Source organism: Panicum virgatum, chromosome 5K (genome assembly GCF_016808335.1).
Source record: "Panicum virgatum strain AP13 chromosome 5K, P.virgatum_v5, whole genome shotgun sequence".
Lineage (NCBI taxonomy): Eukaryota > Viridiplantae > Streptophyta > Magnoliopsida > Poales > Poaceae > Panicum > Panicum virgatum.
The window spans coordinates 45265476-45272324 of NC_053140.1; positions in this window are offsets into that span (position 1 = coordinate 45265476).

The window sequence follows — 6849 nt, forward strand, 5'->3', positions numbered from 1 at the left end:
CGAGAAGGTATCTAGTTCAGAAAACCGATCTTTCGCTTCAATCAAATGGCCGTCAACCCCCGCGGTCCCTTGGGCTTTGTCATCTTCACCGGTCTGTAAAGCAATCGAATCACTCGGGGCTCCCATGAAATCATCCTTCCCGTCAGCACCCTTGGATCTTCCAGTGGGAACCTCCTTCCCCCTCTCCATGTCATCATCCTTCTCTGGGGATGACAACTCTTCAAGCAAGAGCTGGGGGGGGGGGTGCTCCACCCCTCTCTCAGGCTGATTCTTCGCGAGAACCGAAGGTGCTTCCTCGTCACTTTCCTCGTTCAGAAGATTCACAACCCGAAGGGAAGATTTGACCCCCTTTTGCACTGCCGTCAAGACAGCACCTATAGTGTCTGGCTCTGCACGGAACGAACCAAATTGATCAAGATAAAGGTGAACCCTTTCACCAGTGCGTGAGCGCCAGGGAACGCTACTCTCCGTAGCGCGAAGCTCCCGCATAAAAGCATCGCTACCCAAATCCTCTCTAGCAATATGAAAAGAGTAACCGCAAGGAAAGATACCTTCCCCCTTGACTCTTTCACCGCACCCGCAGCAGGCTTGATCATGGAGGTGTGCGAAGGTTTCTCAGCGACTACTTTCGGAGCCTTCGCAGACTGAGCAACAACGGCCTCGGCCTTCTTGGCCTTTTGGCGGTCGGACCTTCGGACAACCTCACGGAGGGCGCAGAAGTATTTGCCCCCATTTTCCTCTCATGAGGAGCTTCGCAGGGGCCATACACAATGCCCATCTTCAGAAAACTCCGGTTCACCCTGATCCTCTCGGAGTAAATAGCTTCAAAAGAATCACGTTCCTTCATCAGATAAGGACCGGCAATAGCAACTGCCTGTTGGCGCTCTTTAAGTACCCATTTTATTATACAATTAGGAGTTGTTTTGGTAAATTCTTCGGGATGATTCATGAACTAACCCACCACTTGGCACCCGAACTTGACCGTTTTTGATTTTGTCCTGGATTTTGGAGCATGTTGCATTTTGACAGGAAATTGGACAATTTCGGAGATGTTTTGACGCATAGTTACAACTGGGCTAAGATGAGGAATAAGAGGAAGATTCAACACGCAAAAGATGGGACCAAAAGGGACCAGAAAGGGCCCAGGCTGGCCGGCCTAGAGTCCTTGGGCCGGCCGGCCTAGCAATTTTCGGAGTCCAATCGATCTCGGTTTTCTTCAGCGTGAAGTATGCGTCAACCCTAATCTGTGTTTTACCAAAACCGCCGACTATATCTGCCTATAAATACCCTGAAGCTGCCGTCAAAGAGGAGCATCCAGGGAGATCGCAGAGATCGCAGAGAAAGAGCATCCAGAGTTACATTCGAGTTAGACACAAGAGAAAGGCGACACCGGAGGCCTCATCGTCCCTCGGCGCCGCTGCAAGTTGGAGGACAGCAAGGGATCCATCCCTTGCCGGAGATTTCGTCACCATGATCGACTACGCTTCGCTTAGCTTCATGGGGTAAAGTCCTCGTTTGTTCATGGGGTTGTAAGGAGATCTTGAGTTGTAATTGCCGAATCCTTTATGAGATTGATCTATCACAATTCTTGTTGATGATGTTTTGATGCCTAATAGTTCGCGACTTGGCTTTGGGTTTGCTTTGCTCTTGCATGGTTTACTTAGATTACATCAACTATCGTGTTCTTGTTGATTCGTTACCGATTATCCTCGTGTAGTGACAGTATGCTGGAGGGAAAGGTTTTGATCTTGGAACACACCTTTGGTAGATTATATCCGTTCTTCGTTGCTTGGCGATTACATCTCTAGTGATCCTAGACCCTATGGAAAATGCTCTTCATATCTTGTGCACACATCTATCGTTGCTCACTAGTCTAGATTAGATTAGATTGGTTAGATTAGATCTATTTCATACTCAGTCACTCAATATAGATCTTTTACCAACATTATTAGTGCTTAGTTAAGCATAGTAATATACTTGTTCCGTGGATTGATAAACCTTGGGGGAATACTCTAAGGGAAAAGCTACACCATCCGTGTGCTTGCGGTACGTAAATTGGCGCTTTAAGAAGCGTCAACAAGCTTTTCTGGCGCCATTGCCGGGGAACAAGCTATTTTGTTACGTTTAACTTTGTATTAATTTTGTTGGTTACTAACACCTAACCTTTTTCCCTAAATTTTTTTTGTTTTCTTGTTTTTGTTTTGATTGTCTAGATGGGCCATCTCATTCAACACATGGAGGAAGGAGAAAAATCACTAAGGGATTATGCAAGCCCGCGATCGGAGGACTTCGACATGCAAAAATCAGATTCGGTGTTGCGAGCCACCAAGTACGAGATCAAGCCTCAAATCATCAAGATGGCGGCGGCAAACCCCTTTAGAGGAGATGAGACGGACAACCCATATAGACATATCAAGTGGTTCACAATGCTATGCAACACGATACAACAAGACGGAGTTCCGTTAGCTTGGTTTAGATGGAATCTTTTCCCATACTCACTTGCGGAAGAAGCGAGAAGATGGTTTGCACTTGCATCCTTCGAGGTAAAAGGAAATTGGGATGACTTGATGAAGAAATTTTGTGAGCGGTTCTTTCCATTAAGCAAGGTTCAACATATTCGGAAGAAAGTGATCAACTTCGCGCAAGGAGAAGAAGAAGGGATAGATCAAGCATGGGATAGATTCAATGGATTGATTGAACAAGGACCGAAGCTCGGATTTTCCGGTGAAGTACTCTTGCATACCTTTTACTTTTCCCTAACCCCCGAGTGCATGCAGTTTGTTCAAATGTGTGCAGGAGGAGATCTTATGGAGAAAACACTCACGGAAGCCGCCCAACTCCTACAAAAAATCAGCAAGGGTGCGGCCATGCGAAGAGATTGGGAAAAACGATGTTCGGCAAGCTCCGAGGAAGAATCTCAAGTGCGGGTGCTTGCTGGAATTTTCAGAAAAGAGACATGGGAAGTGAGAGAAGAACAACCGAAGCATGGGAAAGTCATAGAGACAAACCACGATGAAGAAGCATCAATCCGGAGTGCAACGAAAGACGACCCGGAAAAGAAAGGAAGAACCATGGGCACCGCCAAATCGCTAAGGGAATTCGAGCAAATGGATTGGATACCAATTGACTTCGGAAGATTGTTCGACAAAGCAAGACCGCATCCAAATCAACGAGGAATGGCGAAAGTGATAGCAGAAGACTTCCCGCCAGATAATCACACGGGATATACATTTGGCAAGGAATCGGCCGGTGATATTATTCAGAAACTTTTTGAATAAAAAGAGGAAGAGATTGACTTGGACGAAGTGCTGGAGATCAAAAGGACCCTACGAGTGAACTCGGAATCGTCACCCCATGCGCACATAGCCCAAGTATATGCGATTGGAAGCGATCAAGGCGAAGGTAACCCATCACCCACACCTCGTGTTGATTGCATAATAGAAGGAATAAAATGTTGCAATGTTTTATGTGACGTTGGCGCCCATGTTAGTGTGATGAGTTCCAAAGTTTATGTTGAGCTTTTTAACGAAACATCAAACCTAGATGCCACAATTATTAAATTGATCATGGGAGATGGTAGATTAATCAAACCGCTAGGAGTGCTTAGAAATCTAAATGTTGCCATAGCGGGTAAAAAAATTCCTACCGACTTTTTTGTGATTAATACTAGTGATGATGAGCATGAAGGCATAATCCTTGGAAAACCCTTTCTCAAATCAGTAAATGTTGTTCTAGATGTTGGAGAGAAGCGCTCATTCGAATTTCATTCAAAACCGTCTTTTGCTTCACCTCTACCTCTTGATAACGAAGAGGAAGAGAGCATTTGTTCCATCGATTCTTTCAGGAATCCTCTCCAACGCGCTTTGGAGAATGGAGACGCTCAAGACGATCAAGACGGAGAACTAGTGGAAACAGTGGAAGAGTTGAAGCCGCAATACGGGAATTTGGAGGAAGAAAAATTTGAAGACATTGGAGAGTTAGATCAAGAAGAGGATGGTGCGCCCGACGTTGAGATGAAGCCACTCCCCAAGGGATTGAAATATGAATTTTTGGGAGATGGCAAGACTTTTCCGGTGATTATTAGCGACGAATTGAGCCCGGAAGAGATGGAGAAGTTGCTGAATTTATTGAAGAAGCACAAAAAGGTGATCGGCTACTCGATCAACGACTTGAAAGGTATTAGCCCCGCTTTTTGCACACATCGTATACAACTCGAGGAGCAATACAAGCCGGTCGTAGAGCATCAAAGAAGGTTGAGCCATGCTATGTGTGATGTGGTGAAGAAGGAGGTTATCAAATTGTTGAATGCCGGAATAATATACCCCGTGCCACATTGTGAATGGGTAAGCCCCGTGCATTGCGTTCCGAAGAAAGGAGGACTCACGGTTGTGAAAAATGAGAAGGAGCAATTGATACCGCAAAGAACCATCACGGGATGGAGGATGTGCATCAATTATAGAAAATTGAATAAGGCAACGAGGAAAGATCATTTTCCACTACCATTCATCGACGAGATGCTAGAAAGGTTGGCAAAGCATTCACACTTTTGTTACCTTGATGGATACTCGGGATTCTTCCAGATACCTATTCATTCGGATGATCAACATAAGACCACATTTACTTGCCCGTACGGAACTTTTGCATATCGAAGGATGCCTTTTGGATTGTGCAATGCGCCCGCTTCTTTTCAAAGGTGCATGATGGCTATATTTTCAGATTTCATAGAAGAGATTATGGAGGTATTCATGGATAATTTCTCGGTGCATGGTACTAGCTTTGATAATTGCTTAGGAAATTTGGAGAAAGTTCTTAAAAGATGTGGAGAGGTTGATCTTGTGCTTAATTGGGAGAAGTGTCATTTCATGGTGAAAGAAGGAATTGTTCTCGGTCATGTTATCTCCGAGAGAGGGATAGAGGTGGACAGAGCAAAAATAGAAACCGTGGAGAAGTTGCCACCACCTATGGACATCAAGTCTTTGAGGAGCTTCCTCGGTCATGCCGGATTTTATAGGAGGTTCATAAAGGATTTTTCAAAAATCACCAAGTCATTGACACAACTTCTCCAAAAAGATGTGGAATACATCTTCGATAGTGATTGTCTTCACGCATTTCGAACACTCAAGCAATCCCTCATAAGTGCTCCTATCATGCAACCTCCGGATTGGAATCTACCTTTTGAAATCATGTGTGATGCAAGCGACTACGCCGTAGGAGCCGTTCTTGGACAAAGGAAAGAGGGAAAGGTAAATGCTATCTACTACGCAAGCAAGACTCTCAATGAAGCCCAATTTAATTATGCAACAACGGAGAAAGAATTGCTTGCCGTGGTATTCGCCTTCGAAAAATTCATATCATACATAGTAAATTCAAAGGTGATAGTTTATACCGACCATGCGGCAATCAAGTATCTCTTGTCCAAGAAAGATGCTAAACCATGCTTGATTCGATGGATCCTATTGCTACAAGAATTCGATGTGGAGATAAGGGACAAGAAAGGGGCAGAAAATGTTGTGGCCGACCACCTATCAAGGATGAACCATGGAGATGATGAAAAAGAACCTATCGAGGATCAAATGAGAGATGATCACCTATATAGAATTCTCGACAAAGATAGTTGGATGAATGAAATAATAAGGGCAATAAAAGGGATGCCCTTGGATCACTTGGACAAGAATGCAAAGAAAAGAGTGATCGCGGAAAGAAAAAAATACTATTGGGATCCACCATACTTATATAGATATGGAGAAGATGGGGTCCTAAGAAGATGCGTACCGAGGGAGGAACGTGAAGAAGTTCTAAGAAAGTGTCACTCGTCGGGATATGGATGACATTATGGGCACTTTAGAACTCAAGCTAAGGTATGGGCTAGTGGATTCTATTGGCCCGAGATGCATGAAGACGCGAAAAGATTTGTTTCGACTTGTCCGGAATGCCAAAGAGTGGGGAATATCTCGCAAAGGAATGCCATGCCATTGAACTACAATTTGCAAATAGATCTATTTGATGTCTGGGGAATCGATTTCATGGGACCATTCGTGAACTCACATGGATTTGAGCATATATTGGTGATGGTGGACTATGTTTCAAAGTGGGTTGAAGCTATGCCATGTCGGAAGGCATCAACGGAGGAGTCCATAAACATGATTAAATCGGTAATCTTCCCTCGATATGGCGTCCCAAGAATCTTGATAAGCGATGGAGAAACACACTTCACGGGCAAAGACTTTTGTAAATGCTTGAAGAAATTGGGAATTGAACATAGAGTGTCCACGGCTTATCATCCCCAAACAAACGGACAAGCGGAAACTTCGAACAAGCAATTGAAGGACATTTTAAAGAAGACCGTGGTAAAAGGAGGAAAAGATTGGTCAAAGAGACTAGATGATGCACTATGGGCATATCGTACGGCACATAAAACCCCGATTGGTATGACTCCTTATCAATTTGTTTATGGAAAAACATGCCACTTGCCGGTTGAGCTAGAACATAAGGCATATTGGGCAATGAAGGAAATGAACTTTGATGCGGAATCCGCTGGGATTAAAAGGATAATCCAAATAAACGAATTGGAGGAGTTAAGATTGAAAGCGTACAATAGTGCATCAATTTACAAAGAAAGGATGAAGAGATGGTACGACAAACGATTACAAAACAAGGAATTCAAAGAAGGAGACAAGGTCCTACTCTACAATTCAAGATTCAAACTCTTTGCAAAGGAAAATTACAAAGCAAATGGGATGGACCATACGTCGTACACTCAGTTTCACCCACAGGAGCGGTGACAATCATGGATGCGAAAGGCGACCAATATGTGGTGAACGGACAGCGACTAAAGGTATTCTTGGAGCC